The 17,731-nt window shown below is 39.9% G+C and overlaps 1 protein-coding gene across 2 annotated transcripts in view; it reads right to left on the reverse strand.

The window, feature by feature from the left end:
* The window catches only part of LOC142158709 (cadherin-10-like), a 317,909-nt gene extending 307,868 nt beyond the window's left edge, over window positions 1–10,041 (reverse strand). For both annotated transcript variants that reach the window (XM_075212930.1, XM_075212931.1), the window contains exon 1: window positions 9,811–10,041. The gene's annotated coding sequence lies outside the window, so the exon portion shown is untranslated. The remainder of the gene's footprint in view (window positions 1–9,810) is intronic.
* Between the last annotated feature and the right edge of the window lie 7,690 nt (window positions 10,042–17,731).

A 17,731-nucleotide genomic window follows, 5' to 3' on the forward strand; every position in this document is an offset into this window, starting at 1 on the left:
AACATTCTTGATTTATGTCATACCCATGATGGGCCCAGGCCACAATTGATCTGCCTTCCACACCAATAAATCACGTTGTTGCTTTGAGTGTTCACAGATTATTTTTGTCACATCTACAGGAGGATATGTTATGTGTGTTTTTAGTTGCTTCAGAGCAATACTGTAAATAGTTCTGTTTTGAGAAAAGGCTTGTATATTTTAAAACACTCATTCTGCTTTTTAGAAAATAAACATATCTTAATAAAAAAAAAATTAACATTGGCTTTAAGTTTAAACATTGCGAACAGAAATGTTGTATGCTTATTGGGAAGGAGATAGAAAGCAAAAAAAAGATTAAGTTGTAGGAGTCCCCAAAAAGAACATATATGCATTACATAAGAATCACACATATAATTTTTAATGAATTTCAAACATATAATAATGTTAGAATATGATTTATCATGTAACCTCCTGTCACTGTGTGTGGTGGGGGGTGCAGCCCTCTCAAGCCCTGGCTAGCTGAAGGGCATATGTGTAAATGACCAGGGGGTCCCTGCACATGCAACGGCTGATTGAAACATTTACCCCTTAAACTTGGGGTAAGGAAGAAGAAGAAAGGGAAAGAGGATAGGTTAGTATAGGATAATAATAAGGAAATCATTGTATCAGTTTCCTTTAATAATATTTTTTTCATTCTTAAAATAACATTTTAATAATAGCTCTTTATGTAATAGGCAATGGGTACTTTCAATCACTGAAGTCACTCATGCTTCTGGAATGCACCACTGAATAACTTCAGATGTATTGCTTCTTTGGAATCATTTTCTGACTTTAGGCATGTTTTTGTGCCTGGCTTCTAGTGAAATACCAGGTTGATGATTAAGGAAGCAGTGATTTACAAAGACAGACATGCCCTCCTGAAAATTTAGTAAAGTCCCAAACTAAAAGATTTCTTAACTGTGGTCCAGCATCCACCTAAATATCCATAGGGCCCCCAAATATTGCCCCAACACTGCTCAGTTCATAACAAGCTTTTGCACGATATCTACTGCATACTCTTTATTGTACTCAATCTGGTCTTTCTCATACAGGCAGTGTATTATCCATGAAAAACACAATGTGCAAGAGTGAGCTGAGCGTTGACAGGTGTGCACATGGCATGATGGTACTGGCTGAATCACATTAATTCTGGATACCAGGTAAATGATCTTTGGGACCTGCATTTACAGTTTTGAGTGTAATTATACTTTAGTTCTAAACAAGAGTTTAATATAGTAAAACTAACCTTTGAATTTTAAAGTGCCCAACAACCACTGAAGAATACTGTGCTTGTACGCAGTATCTGATCTTAATTTAAGGAATAACAGTTTTTAAAAGCACACCAACCTCACAAATAGACCTTGCTTAATTGTGACCAGTATAAAGTGATAATAGACATAGTTTTATGTTATTACCTTTACAGAATATAAGCAAACTTAGGGGTTGTTATATGCCTCCCATTTGTCTGTCATATTTTTGGACCTCCTATCTGGACACTCTCAGTGCTTTCATACGAATACAACCATGGTGTTAGACCAAACTGGTTTCATTAGAAAATGCCCCAAACTATTGTAATTTAAAAGGATTACCTCGTATTAATAAGATTTAAAGGAGCGCTTTTACAGGAGGTAAGCACATACTTACCTACTTTCTCTAATCTGTTTCCGGGAGATGGGCATGACTGGAGGGTAGGAGGGGATGGGGCGGGGCAAATATTGTTATTGTGGCCCGCCCCCACGGCGGAAATGACATTTTGTCACGGGGGCGGGGCCAATCTAACGCGATTCACCGCAAATCGTGTCATTTAGTGGTGGCTGCAGCGGGATGCGGGAGATTTGACAGCTCTCCCGGGAGTCCGGGAGACTGACCAGAATTTGTGGAGTCTCCCGGACATTCCGGGAGAGTTGGCAAGTATGGGTAAGCATTATGGGTGAATGCCTTATTGCTTGCAATTTAGATTGTGTAGAATTGCATAGAATTACATGTTTGTTATAGCTTGTTAAAGATGCAGAATATAATTACATACTACCCTTCTAATAATAACATTATACAAACAGAACATAATTTCTAGTTATTTAAAAGATATTGGAAAGTTTGGAGAATTTTATAGCAGTTTTATTGAAAACGATGTTGCACAGCAAAAGTTATGAAGCTTTTGTAGAAAGCTGGGGGCCACAAAAATGTTTTGATGTAGGTTACAAAACTGGTTTAAATGTGGAAAATGAAATGTTGTACTATTTTTTAGCTTTATTTATCAATACACACAATGCAAGATATATTAATATGTTTACATATTATAAATATTTTGATGGTGAAACTTTGATTATTTTCTAATATAATTTATGTTTAAATACCTCTTGTTAAAAATGTATTATTTTATTTTTTTTAATTAATCCTTGTTGTTATAACCCTTTTAAAGTAGGATATTTACATATTTCATAATCTAATTGCATACTACAGTAATTGAGGAAATTGTTTAAGATTTAATTAAAAATCAATATAGTTCAGTACTTTGCAGCTGCACCTTACAGTCTCAGTGTATTAAACTGTAATTTTATTACCTTGTAGCTGGTTTTGTGGTGTTATAAGTGTAAAGCTTTCAGACAGTACTACTATAATCCAATTGTATTCAACATTTAAGCAAAGTTAAATTACAGGATATAAAAGTAGTGAACAAAAATAAATAAATAGAAGGGTACATGTTGGACAATGGTTCATACCAAGTGATTCCATGCATTTAACCAAATCAAGATGCATATGTGCATGTTAGAACTGTTGTATATGTCATATGACCACAGTGGTTGAAGGATGACCATGAAAAGTGAGTGCTTGCTGGTGCATGTTTAGTGGGAACTTTAGCAGCCTAGATTTTATGAATAGCTGCATCAAAGTTAATGAAAGCAAAACTATGACATACAAGTGCATTTAAAAATGCCAAAAATACAGGCATGAATTGCTTCATAAATTTGTCCGCTGGTGCAATTGAAGGTGCTTTTGAAGGTCTTTGTATATATTTTGTAAATCAATCTGAGCCTAGATTTCCAGGTTACTGCATTCTATGGAAAGTATACATGGTAGAAACAATAAAAATATCCCATCAAAGTCTAATCCACTTCCATTTTAGGGTCACTACCTTCATTAATTGCAACTTTATCTTCTTTTAATATACAGCTCAGTTTAGCCTCATTTATGGCCAAATTAGAGTGAGGTAACATCAGAAAAATACTTATTATGTGTCACTTTTGTTTTCTTGAATACTGTTATTACACAGGTCGACATATACCAAAAATTGAATATTGAAAGTGCGAAATGTGTCTTATTGAAAGTATAGAGATGTGATTGGGTTTACACCAACTCTGACCACTTGGAGTATTCAAGACTTATTTGCAGGGAGGAAAAAACGGTGCATGTGTCATAAAGGCCTACTTAAATTTGTATTCTGCATCACAGCCAGATCATTTAAATAATTATATTCTATACAATTAGCTTTGTTTTCCAACTTGGGTGCAAACCTAGAGCACATGTGTGCCTAATCTGTATGTAGCAAGGATTGTCTTCAATCAAAGCAAACTTCTCCTTTCAGAAGGTACAAAATGTTGCACCCCTACAGATGACTCAATCATGGTCCAAAAATAGAAATGCTTACTCATTAAAACTGGTGCATTTGCAAAAAAATAGGGCCTTTTACACTGTTGGATTGCATGTTTGTAAATGAACCTTATTGTCAGCAAAGTATATTACTGGATAATGATACAAATGGAGGAGGCTTTATTCCAAAAGGAATCTAGTTTATATTAAACTATCTTAATCTGAATATACGTTCTGAATACAGTTGAGCAAATGGTTAGATCCCACTTTGGGACAACTATGGCACCATATGTAGCAGCATTGCTTCAAAGCTGTATGTATGATAAAAATGGCAACATTTTCTATTATTAAAGAATATTAGAGAGTCTTATGAGTACAGTATAGCATTTGACTAAGAAATAACCATTAGTACAAGTAAAACATGGCATTTATAAATCAATTGGGAAAGCAGTACCAAGAAGTTGCAAGTTGAAGTTGTCTTAGGCTAAATATGTACAATGGAGAGCTTTTTAAACCATTTCTATCAGGAGAATTCAAATATCATCCATTCAGCTACACAATGGGAAACAAGAAATGAGGAATCAAGACCTTGTCAAGGGATAAAGTGAGTTTGAATTGAAGGGTTCACTATATAGTATAATGAAATGTGGAGAGATCCTTGCTGTAACACTGGAGTTGAATGGTATCATTCAAGTTCCAATGAAAATTTAAACTGGTGGTAATTGGTAATTAGTGTGTGTTTGTGTGTGTGTGTGTGTGTGTGTGTGTGTGTGTATATGTGTGTGGAAGGGGTCTTTAAGCATAAAAAATGTTGTTTGAGGGCCCATTGCTTGAGAACTGCATCAGACCAATGATAAAGTGAATGTGCAAATGGTGGCTGTGGTAGGTCTCAGAAATAGCTTCACAGTTTAATAGATATGGGTGGAAATAAACATTTTTATCATCATCATCATTCCTCATCTCCCGCCTCGATTACTGCAACCTTCTCCTCACTGGCCTCCCCCTTTCTCATCTTGCCCACTTCCGCTCCGTTCTCAATGCGGCTGCTCGACTCATCTTTCTCTCAAGCCGCTCCTCCTCAACATCCCCTCTCTACCATGCCCTACACTGCCTCCCCTAACCCTACAGGATCCTTTTCAAACTCCTCACCACCACTTATAAAGCTCTCTCCCAGTCTACTGCCCCCTATATCTCTAACCTCCTCACCACTTACACTCCGGCTCGCTCCCTGCGCTCGGCCAATGACCAGCGCGTCTCCTCCACTCTGATAACCTCTTCCCACTCAAGAATCCAGGTCTTCTCCTGAGCTGCCCCCCTGCACTGGAATGACCTCCCTCGCTCCATCCATCTCTCTCCCAAACTGTGCTCCTTCAAACAGGCACTTAAAACCCACCTGTTCCATAAAGCCTACCACCCAGTGACCTAACCCCTCATCCACTCTTTTCATTCTCCCTCTCTCCCCTTGCCCCTCTCTTCTCTCCCCCTGTTTCACTGGCTCCCTTTCGTGCCTGTTTTTGTTTCACCCTCCCTTAAAATGTAAGCTCTTATGAGCAGGGCCCCCCATCCCCTCCTGTCTCCATACCAGTTTTTCTGCTCTGTCTTTACTCCATATGTCTTCCTGGAGTTCCTGAAGCATTGGTACTTTGTGTTTATTGTTATGTACTTTGTCACCCTGTTTTCTACTACTGTTTGTACTGTGTACGGCGCTGCGAAAACCTTGTGGCGCCCAACAAATAAATGATAATAATAATAAAATAATATTTTTTGATGAACACCTTTAAATTATGGAAGTGGAAATGGTTGCACAAATCGTAATCTCCTGTTTGTTATAATTGTCTGATGTAAAAAATGTATAAGTAGCCTGCCAATACATATATAATATAATCTATATTTTTAGATATGAGTTTCATGGGGCAGAACACTTCTTCTTCTCAGGAGTTTACTTTTTTTTACAAATGGGTTCTATGTAGATTTCCATAAAGTTAGCCATCTTAACACCATGCATAAGATGAGTAAAATAATTTGCCATGGTTTGAAATTTATCAGATTAAAAAAAACACAATTACATATACTGTAAACTCAGTTGTCTTACCTTTAAAATAACATTACCATATTTTTCAGTTAAAATAAAAATATAACAAATATATCAAGAGAAAAATTTGTTCATCTCTAAGCTGCAGTAGAGATTGCAGAATCCTAGACATGGGCACCATTAGAGAGGATAGACATGGGGCCCATAATAAATGATAGTACTGGCAATCATAACAAAGGAGAAACTTGAGGACTATAAAAAACAAGATCATTGCATATTTTGTCTTTTGTGTGAAGATGGACACAAATTATAACATATATGACACCGTTTTCTCCTTCCTACCTGCCCCCAGTCCTTTTTTTTTATTACTATTATTATTATTATTATTATTATTAGTAACATCGAAAAATGATAATGCAGAAATAGTAAGAGTTATTGGAAGTGTAGAAGGCTAGGGTGATATAGATGGGCAGAAAATGGAGTTAAAAGCAGTGAATCAATGCCCAATAGAACTACATCAGTGAGTACAAGAAGTGTATAGAAAGCTGAACCTTATTTTAAGGCATTCTTATAATGAAACCCAATTTACTATCTTGGCCAGCTACATAAAGTAGTAGTAATAACAATAATAATAATAATAAAATACAAATACAAAAATAAAAAGAAGACAATAATTGCAAGTACTTGTCCTCATCTGCAATTTAAAAACACTTAATCTGGCCTAGTTCTTAAGTATTAGGCCTGATGAGCTGAGACTTTTGTTTGCATACCTTAGCAATGTTACCTGTGGGCTATTTATGATTCAGTGGGCTGGATTAAAACATAGCAAAATAGCATTTTAAAGAAGACCCATTATCAGATTTAGTGGTATGATTTCATTGCTTCACTACATGCCTTGTTTAATCCAGGGTGCTCTTTATGTGCTATGCTCTCTAATGGGCTGACTTCCCCCAGGAAACACAGCCCTAATGCTGTGTGAAATGGAGGAAGCCAGGATATATTTTTTCACCAAATCTCTTTCAGTTGGCTTCCTCAGATGTACACATTTCCTTGGACAGAGCTGATTGTGAGCCGGTCAAACTCTTAGATTAAAAACACGATGTATTAAAAAAAGGGGAATCAAGCACTGGAAAGATTCTAAGTATGTGCCCAAAGGTATGACCAAAGATCAATGAATTAGCCAGAGTTAAAACAACCTACAGACGAGGCAAATAAAGTGGTAAATCCAATCATACAGAGCTTTGAATTTGAATAAAATAATGTAAGCAATGAGATTTTTATTTTTTTTAATTATTTGGAAAAATCAATTTGTGCAATTTTTTTTATACTAAGCTATGGCTTTCTTAGTCAGTTAATCTATAGTTTTGTAAACACTGCTATATCACTTATATTGCAGCACCTTACTGTGTTGGGTAGGTGAATGATGGTAGGTAGGAAATAGGAGATTTCAGCATTCACTAGTATAGTCTATATATACAATGAAATGAAATCAAACATGTCTGCCTTCCCCACTGAGTACAGGATCATAATAAGCACTTTTTAGTCACAGAGTGATTAATATATAAATAATGTTTTGCCCGGTTGAACAGTGCAACCAAGCATGATTTACAATTATGACCACTACTTTTGAAGCATTTGACATATTACTTTAATACAAGCTTTATGCCACGTAAAAATCTTCAGCTTCTACAACATAGTCTGTAAAGAAATAGATAATGGTATAGAATACTGCATTACCATGACCATTCACTCTGCTTAAGAGGAGGAAGGTATTCAGCCTCTGTATCTAGTCATACACTATCTAGGGCATATTCACTTTTCTTTTTCTTCAAATGATGTTCTAAATACAGGATTCAGTGTAATGCAGAGGTGGGTATCATTCTCAAATTAACCTTTCCTGTTTTCATGTTGTTTTACTGAAAAATTAATATGAAACAATAACAATAACTGTTACAAGTTCACATTTCTTACCCTATTACGCTGAAAGCTATTTTGCAGAATGAATTACTTTGATAAAGGGTTGTAAAGCAGTTAGCAATGGATTGAGGATTTAAACTCCCCAGTGGGTTTGAAAAAACAAGCAGGCAGTGGATATGATAACATTGTCCTCAACTGCATATAACCCTATGTGTATTTAACTTTTGTGTGTGTGTGTGTGTGTGTGTGTGTGTGTGTGTCTGTGTGTGTGTGTGTGTGTGTGTTTAACAAATAATAATTTATAACATGAAAGTATTTATCAAAACATATGCCATTGCAAATAACATTTTATACATCACATACCATTTCTTATTATATTCAGAATATGTGGCTATATCGCAAAACCAATTTTATTTCAAGTTTGCATCCCAAATTCAAGGACAAACCACTTTTGCTGTGCAAATAATATATCAAGTCTGTTGACATTTTCTATGCTACTATTGTCTTCAGTTGAAAAACATATGACATTAAAACTACAAAAAGATGAATTACAAGACTGCAATATTCAGCATACTACGTGCTGTTTTTTGTTGTCCTCCAAACTAATATTGAAGAAATGAAAGACAAAACCCAACAAACTATATAATAGAAAAAACAACTTCCAGTCTGTCATTCATTTTTCCCATTAGGAGTTGCTCCATGGACTATAAATGAGCCTTTGATTCAATTCTTTTGTTTAACAGGTTGGCAAGGCGATGGAATAGTCTAATTTAAAAGGGTTCCCATGGCACAAACAAGATTACTAGCTTATGCTCCAAACAGTATTTATCTTTCTATTCAAGATATACCAAATATACAAAGCTTATTTATAGTTGCTGCAAATGTAGCTTTGCATTGCACATTTAACTTTGCAGCAAAAAGATAAAATATGTAACACTGCTCGGGGAACATGCACTGCAGTCTAAAAGTTCAGCACTTTCAGATGAACAAGCAGCTTGGGTAAGAGGTTTATTATCTTTACCATGTATTACCCTGAAATAAACAGTATATATGTTTTGGCACATGCCTGGCTGACTCACAAAGAAATGTATGTGCATATTAGTCACTCTTATATGGTGCAACACCTGTCACAACTGTCGTTTGTGCAAAAATAGCATTTTCTTTGATATTCAAATATATATATATATATATATATATATATATATATATATATATACACTTATCCAGTTTTTAGTCCAAAGCCATTTTTGTCTGAGTGGGTACATTTGGCTGACTGGAAAAAGTGCAAAATAATATATCTTGACACATATTGGATATAATAGATGTGCATTTTAGTATAATAGAGATGCTTTTACAAGAAAGAGAGATGAAGATTATAGGAAACAGCTCCATTTGTGTGAAGGCAGAAAAGATAATATGTCAGTTATAAGATGCTGGGTGCTGTTTGTCAATGATTTGCATGTGCAGGATCATTGCGGGGCTAGAGGGCTTCTAAGATTGTCTGGCTGCACAGAGCATCATGTAGCACATCCTCATGTTACAATAACTCCAAATCACATAATGCCATCAACAGTTGCTTCAGGGAAACATGTCCATGTATTTAGACTTGACAACATATTACACATCACCCTAACACAAAATACAAGCATGTTTTACATTTGTTGTCATATATAGAATAAATAAAATGTGATTTTTTTTCCCTTATATTTTTATGTTGCATAAGTCAGCCGGTCTTTGTTCCTTTTCCTTAATGTATCTTAATATATAAAATGAATAATATCATATCATTACCTTAAAGTGATCACTGAACACTGGATGTGTTTTACCTGAAGCCAATACCTGCATATATAGTAGACAGACACATCCGTCTAATTGAGGGTGATTGCTGTAGTTTTCAAATATACCATAGCAGCATTTTATGTAGATATTCAAAAATCATTTAGAGAATCATTCTATATGTATAATTTTAACAAAGATTTTTCATTCCACTAGACAAACTTGCATATATCATGTACAGCAAACCGGACTGAAGTCCAAAATCCCTATTTATAAAGAGCTTTAGTTTGTAATGCACTGCTGCAGCTGCCTGCTAATTGCATGATTTACATCTTGCATTAACCAGACACACTAAATTAAAAGTTCCAATAGTCACATACAAATAGTATTCATCTACATTACAATGCGGTAAGCACTGCTGTCATCTTATTAAACAGAGGACGTATCCTGAATACAGAGATGCTTTAGGAATATCTTACCTTTTAATTTTGTTGCTGCTCCTGGAAATGGAGTATTGTCCTATTCAGTACCACAGCGTGGACATTTGCTGCTATTTACCATCTATTTCTGCTTATATTTTCCCAAGGAAGATTCTACTTGATTCTAACTCAGTCTTTTCCTCACAGTCACAGCATCACTTTTAACTCTAAGAGGCAGGAAAGCAAAGCCAAGGGGAAGCTCAGCCTGTGATTGGCTTTCATTCAGGGCTCCTGATTAATAAGGAAAAAAAATCCTCTCTCACACAACACAGCAAGCCTCTGCTGAAAGAACTGCAGTACTTATCATGTGAAGGTTAGGGACTGAGAGGAACAGTGGCTTTTACTGGCAAAATGATTTGCAAGTGAATGTAGACGGAGAGTGGACTGATTCTTGTTAAACACCACATCTGTATAATGATTTTCTTTGTTTGGAATTTAACATAATCATAATTTAAACTCTGCAATCTCCATATTTTTGCTGTCGGCACGGAAAGAATAAAACACACACACAGACACACACTATATATACATATATATATGAATGTGTCTATATATATATATATATATATATATATATATATATATATATATATTTATATATATAGTCAGCAAAATTATTTAAAATCAGTGTTACAAAATTGTAGTGGCCGCATAGATGTCCCAGTTTAATGTTATTTTCTTTGTTAGCAATCTTATGTGAGAAGCTGATGTTCAATTTTCATTTGGGGAAAGAACATCTATTCTGCTGCAAAATCCTCCTTCTGTTCATCACATAAATCACCATCCTTCACCAAGCTTATTTACCCTTGAGTTTGTCTGCTATGCCATACCAGGCCAAACTGATTTCACTGCTAAATAGATTTTGTAGCTGTCCTTCATATGAATGTGTGTGCATAGTGGCATTCAGACCTAGTATATATTTATCAGGAGTAGATGGATATTTCAGATATTTAATATTTTAGATTGCTCTATGATTGCATTAAAAATGGTACCAATATGCTATGCTCGAAATTTAGAATTTACCAATATCAATAGATAACACCGGTTCTTTGCTGTACCTGAGTTTTATAGAATGCATCCAATTTGGGGACTGCTTTTTATAGGTTACATTTGTGAAATACAAAATTAGGACTAATTTGCAATCATAACCCCCATATTATGTTTTCTGTCGAAATCCAAGTGTTCTGCCTGCATCTGACCTGCCAGTTTGCCAAACCCAAACAAACAACTGCATACGTCCAGCAAATAAAATGATAAAGAGTGTGCAAGAAAATCACATATTACATACACACTACCGGAGAGTGTACCTACAAATTATTTTGAAAGATTGTGGATATATCAACAAAAGGTAGACTTCTTTGATCTATACTGCTTATATAACCCCTTTTAATCAATAGTATGCAGAGATGATCACGGTTGCTTATTTTATTGGAACATAAGTATTTATGCTTCAAAAGAATGGATTCATTTAAACTAGAAATTACCAGCATTACCAATTAAAACACCAATTCAGTTATCTAATCAGCAAATTGAACGTGTCTCTAACAGGTTTACTTTAAGGTACCAATGGGGCTTGGTCAAAGATCATACTTTGTAGTCTATATAATTTCCTTTAAAACATACCAGGGACAAATTAAAACTAGGGATGCTCAGGCTCGTTTTTTTGTAAAACGAGGCCCCCCTCCGAACTTAGGCAATCCGAGTACTGAGCAGAGCAGTCTTGGTAATTTTGTACATCCGCTGAACTGAAATTGAGGCAAAACATCATTGGCGCTTCGTCTGATCTCGCAAGTTTTGGAATCCAAAAGTATTGCCCCCCACGGAGATCCGTCACCATTTCACAAACAGACACAGAAGGGGTAGGATCGTTCTTGGCAGTGTCCAGTGCAATTGGTAAGCGTCATTGCTCATACAGAAACAGGGGGGGGGTGGCAGTGATCTTATTAGTCTTCAGTGACATAGCTGTGTGCCATTGCTCATACAGAAACAGGAGGGGTGGCAGTGTTCTTATCAGTCTCCAGTGACATAGCTATGTGCCATTGCTCATACAGAAATAGGAGGGGTGGCAGTGTACTTATCAGTCTCCAGTGACATAGCTATGTGCCATTGCTCATACAGAAACAGGAGGGGTGGCAGTGTCCTTGTCACTCTTCAGTCACATTGCTGAGTGCCATTGCTCATACAGAAAACAGGAAAGATGGCAGTGTCCCTATCAGTCTCCAGTGACATAGCTGTGTATCATTACTCATTCAGAAACAGGAAGGGTGGCAGTGTCCTTGTCACTCTCCAGTCTCCAGTAACATTACTCACACAGAAACTAGGGTAGCAGACAGTGTTCTTGTCATTTTCTGGGTCTCCAGTCACATTGCTGAGTGTCATTGCTCACACAGAAACAGGGGCAGCAGACAGTGTTCTTGTCATTTTCCAGTTTCCAATAACATTGTTGAGTGTCATTGCTCAGAGAGAAACAGGGGCAGCAGACAGTGTTCTTGTCATTTTCCAGTCTCCATTCACATTGCTGAGTGCAATTGCTCACACAGTAACAAGGGTAGCAGGCAGTGTTCTTGTCACTCTCTCAGTCCACAGAAGAGCAGGAGCACCAAGCAGCTCCTGGCACCAGTCATGATGATACTAGACCCTCTAGTGCATAGTGGTTTTAAGTCAGGGAAACAGAAATGTCAAAAAAAAGTTTTTGCCTTGGTAAAGAAAAAAACGAGGAGGAAAGCCCCCAGGTTTCCAGGCCTACTCCACCTGCAGAAAGTGTGATCTCTGGGGTAAATTCTTCCCTTCTGCAGCCTCAAAACATCTCAGCCAGCATGGTTGATGACCCCTCTAGCATGGAAAGCCGCACTCAAGCTTCCAGCCTTATTGCTGATGCCCCCCCACCAAGCAATATCACGGGGGAGATCTCGGGGCCTCTGGCTATGACCTTGGGTGAAGAATGCTCCCCCTGCATGGACTTTAATTCAGGGGAGGCTGTATCTGAGGACCCATCCCATGTACAGGCCCTAGTGAGGCAACTAGGTGCTGGCATTGAACTCTCATCTGTGAAATTATACATGTTGGGGAAAGCGAATGAAGCCAATGTTTGTCCCAGTGACTATGCAACTGGGGACCGCGATAGATCCGTCTGTGTCGCTTAACATGTCGGACTCCTCTCCGAGTGATACAAGTGAACAAGTCCCGGTGTCTACACAACCAAGGACTGTGGGAGGCCCGTCTGTGCCGTTTAACATGTCGGACTCCTCTCCGAATGGTGCAAGTAAGCAAGTCTCGGTGTCTACACAACCGAGGACTGTGGGAGGCCCGTCTGTGCAGTCTAACAGGTCGGACTCCCCAGCATCCGTGGTACCGCCTGATGAGACCCGTGAAATTACAACTGGTGCGGGCGATCCGGAGTTACCGCAAGCAAAAATCCGGGACAGCCTGTCAGTGGATCACGCCGTGTCCGGAGGAGAGAAACCTATGGTCGTTGATGTGGATCCTGGTAGTATTGACTTACCTGAATCGGAGGGGGAGGTCGAAGAGCCAATTACCAGGGAACGTCATGAGGGGCTGATCGCTGATATAGCGAGGTTGAAAAGACAATTATCTGCACTAAAAAAAAAAGAGCAATCAGGCTTTTAGCAGGGAAAGAGTAGTTATGCGTTTGGAGATAGAGGAACTTTTGGCTAATTTGTTACTGAAAGAACAAAATCTGCAACACCTGACTGAGCAACTACAACACATGGAGTCCTGTAATGTGGATGCCTCGGCCGGTGATCAATCATGTTTACCTGCTAACCCGGTGATGAGGTATGATAAAGTCAGGAGGCAGGAGGGGGAGCCGCCCGTGAAGGAACCCGTGGGGTCTGTAGCTGATGCCGGGGTGGTTGTTGCATCGGCCGTAGTTAATGCGACTGGTTCGGCGGTCTTACGTCTGGTGTTACTTCCGGTCATGGCTGGCAGTCCTGATCCGGGTATCCTAAGGCTGAGGGTAGATGCAGTAGCATCAGGCTCCTTTCTCCAGGAGGCAGGTATGAATGAGATGTGTAATGTAATGCCAGTGAGATCGGTTGATGAAGGCGGGATCTCTGATGCCATATCTGTTGTTGATATTGTCTCCACTAAGTTCAAAACAGGCACTGATATGTTGTTCCCTGCTACAACAGCATTAGAGGTTGGTGCAGGGATTAATAGCAGTGCATTATCCACTCCTGTCTATGCTAGCAATAGCTCCCCTCTCCCTGATGCTGAGGTGCTCGCTGATGTGAGCAGCACGACTATGTGTACAGCTAGCCCCCTTGAGTCCAGTAAGGTTTCTATATTCGCAGGCCGAATTACCCCCATTAGCAACTGTATTGGAATACCTTTGAGCCCGGCACAATCAAAAATTATTGATACTATATACTGGCCCCTCCAGGTGACAGAAAGGGCTAAAAAAGCTGCTATTCTAATCGACCAAGTGACAAGGGAAAATGCGGAGAGGTTCCAGGGGGGTCTGGGGGATCTAGATAAGTCCAGTATTAGCGCTACAGGGGAGTTGGTGGGTCCAATTTCGCCTGCTGTGGTAAGGCATAACCCTGATGTCAGGACTGGCCCCGGGCCAGTCACCCCTGTTTGCCTCTCAATTAATCTGGTGCCCCCGGTGTATGGTCAGGGTCCATTAGGTCCAGTTCCGGGGCCAATTTCTTATGCCCGGGTGGTATCGGGTGCGCAAAGACCTGTGGCCCTCTTCCTAGGGGTCCTCAGTCTGGGTGCCCGTCTCTCACAGGCCAACCCACCAAGAGAAGGAATGTTGTACATGGGGAAAGAACCCCCAAATAGAGGTGATTTTCTGAAGTTTTTTTTTTCCTCCTTTGGTTTTGTCCCAGCGGATCTTTTTGCCTGCATCCATCCCGTCGGGACCCCCGAGTATGATGTCAGCTTTATGACATATCAGGGGCTGCAGGCGTTCTGGGGCCGATGGGGTGGATGTAGGGGACAGGATCCGTGGGCAAAATTTAAAACTATTGCTGTCACCAGACAGGAAAGGGTCAAGATTACCATCCTGGTTAGAAACGAGTCTATCCCCCGTAGCTGACTTAGCCTTTTGTGTGGGGTTGTACGCGTGCCTGGTGTCCCCACTTGTGAAGGTGCCTGATCCAAGTCATGGTGTCTGGGGTGGTGGGTGGTCCGCCATGGTAGAACTGTGGTGCACAGAGGCTGGCCTGGCCCATATCCCAAGTGCTGCCTTCCTGGGGAGGGACAGGATTCAGTGCTTTTATCCGGGTCAGCCAAGGATGTGCCACCACTGTGGTGACTTCCGCCACCTCAGCGCCAATTGCCGTATCAAAAGTGTGGGCACTGTGGGGATACCAGGCATGAAACCCGTTCCTGTAGCAGTATTAGATGGAACTTGTGTCGGACAATTGGCCATCCCTTCAGTAGATGCCCCCATGCATTCCATAACACAGAAATAGCTGATGAGCTGTTGGTACAGGCCGCTGAGGGGATAGAAGAGGTGCACAGGGGAGAGGGTGTGGCGAAACCTGTTGATCCAGTCTCCACTGAGCCGCTGAAGTCTATGCCAATCCCCCCCCCCTTTCCAACAGGGGGCAGGTGTTGAGCAGCCTGGTCCTAGTATTAAAACTTCATCCATAGGCAAGGAATGGGTAGAGCCAAAAAAGAGTATTAGGCAGAACAAATCAAGAAGGGAAAAAAACCTGGTTTTGTCTAATAAGTTCCAGTTCTTGTCTAGTGAGGGGGAGGAATCAGAGGAGGGGGAGGTTGTAAGAACAAACGAGGGGGATTTAGTTATTAGACAAAGTACTAGCAGCAAGAGAAGGAAGTGTTCCGGCCCTGTCCTAGGTGATATAGTAGCCTATAAGAAGCCCAAAGATAAATCAAAATCCCTGAGGGCATTTCTTAAATCATTTCCCCCCAAGGGTCCTCCCTCTGTGGAAGAATTAGCCCCAGCTCCTATTCCCGACCTTGACCCTGATCCGGCCCCCCTTCCTGTTTTTCCTGGCTCTATGTCTGCTCTGGTCCCTTCTGGGTCGGCTCGGAGGTATCTCCCTTGGTTGCCGGTTCAGGTTCTGTCCCTGCCTCTCCGTCTTGTTTGGTTCTTTCCCATAGCCTGACTTCTATTCCTGTCCCTCCTCTCCTTCCTCCTCCTCCCAACCCTGTTCATCCTGTCCCCCTCTTTGTAACTCCTGTGAGTCAGGTGTCAGTGTTGTCGGGAGTCTTGCCTGCTAATATTCCTCCTAGTACCCCAACTTTGGTGGCTAAATTGTCAGTCGTGGTGGCCAATGTTGGGTCTGGTGGGGCCCCCCCTTCTGGTGAAGAGGTTATTCTTCAGGAGGGGGAGGCCTTGCCAGCGGGCCTTAGTTGCAAGAGGTATGGGTCCTCGGATGAGGACTCTGCCAAACAGGTAAAAAAGAAGTGAGCTGATTGCTACTTTATAGCTCTGAAGGATGGCTTCCCAGCCCATTAGATTTGCAACCATTATTGTGGTATCTATACGTTCCTAGTGAGCTCGTTATATGGCCTTTGATTTTTTCAGCACGGTTGAGGCTGATTTTTTATTTTTGCAGGAGACCAGATTGAGTCAGCTGGTTGACCTTCATAAAGCCAAAAGGGAGTGGAGGCGTGGGCCCTCCTACTGGTCTCTTGTGGCCGAGCCGTACGGTGGGGAGGCGGTGCTTTTTACCGGCATGATAACCATCCAGCGAGATATAGAACTAGAGGTAGGTAGGTGCATGATCTTGGATGTCAATCTGAGAGGGCACGACCTGAGGTTGATTAATGTTTATGGTCCCCAATCCAGGTGGGAAAGGAAGTGCCTTTTCGGTGCGATAAAGCCGTACCTTTTTTCAGCCTGGCAGATAGTCTTTGGTGGTGACTTTAACACTGTCATTAGGACTAAGGAATTCTCTGGGCTATAACTCCCATTTTTTAGCTAGCATAATTAGGCAGGCTGGTCTGGTGGATGTGCATATTTGAATTTCCCATGACTAAGCCTAATTGGTGAAACGTACGTCGGGCACGTGACGCATGACGTCACAGACCCGGAAATAGGGAGCCGATCAGCGGGACTCTCCGCGATTGTGTCTCTTAATCCAGATGAATATTGTAATGCTAAATAGTAGGCAATATATCTATGCACAACTATAGGCTTGACATTAAGGGTAACATTAGTCCTTATGGATACTGCCGATTTTTATCTAATGGTAGCGCAGGCTTTTCCAATGGGAGTCACATACTATTAGTGTGATTTCCAACAGACAGCTCATATATATCCCTGCACAATCATATGTGCCTGTTAGTGCACTGCACAATGCAACCTGTTACACCATACAGTTCTGTTGTCGCTAGCTTTTAAGATAGTTTTCTCTCACAATATTAGATAGTCCATTGGGGATTATAACATAGCCATACCGCTGCATGAAGGGATATATCCGAGAGGAATCCCTGCAATATAACTTAATGAGAACCTTTTGGAACTCTTAATATTGGTCACGCACATTGCAATATCAATGCACGTAGAGATACATTTGAGAGAAAACATACCGATACTACTTTGGTGGATCACAGCCCTATTAAGCTATCTAGCAACAATGGTTTAATAAATTAGATCGACTCCACTAATACAATAAAGGTTTAATACATTGTGACATGTGTACCAGCTTGAGATACAGATTCTATTGTTTGGTTATTTACATCTAGAGTGGGATTATATGTGAAGTAATCATTCTTATATATAGGCACTGCATTGTATGCTATGTCCCTCTGATGATGTATCAATCCAACGGAATCGCCCGCTACCATTATTATTGAATCATAATATTAATATAACATATTTGGTATTTCCTCTTACCCAGACATTATGAGAGATTTAAAAATAATGGAAGCGTTTCACACATAAAGACACGCTCGGATCTCAATTTATGCGGATTTCATA

Source organism: Mixophyes fleayi, chromosome 5 (genome assembly GCF_038048845.1).
Source record: "Mixophyes fleayi isolate aMixFle1 chromosome 5, aMixFle1.hap1, whole genome shotgun sequence".
Classification (NCBI taxonomy): Eukaryota; Metazoa; Chordata; class Amphibia; order Anura; family Limnodynastidae; genus Mixophyes; species Mixophyes fleayi.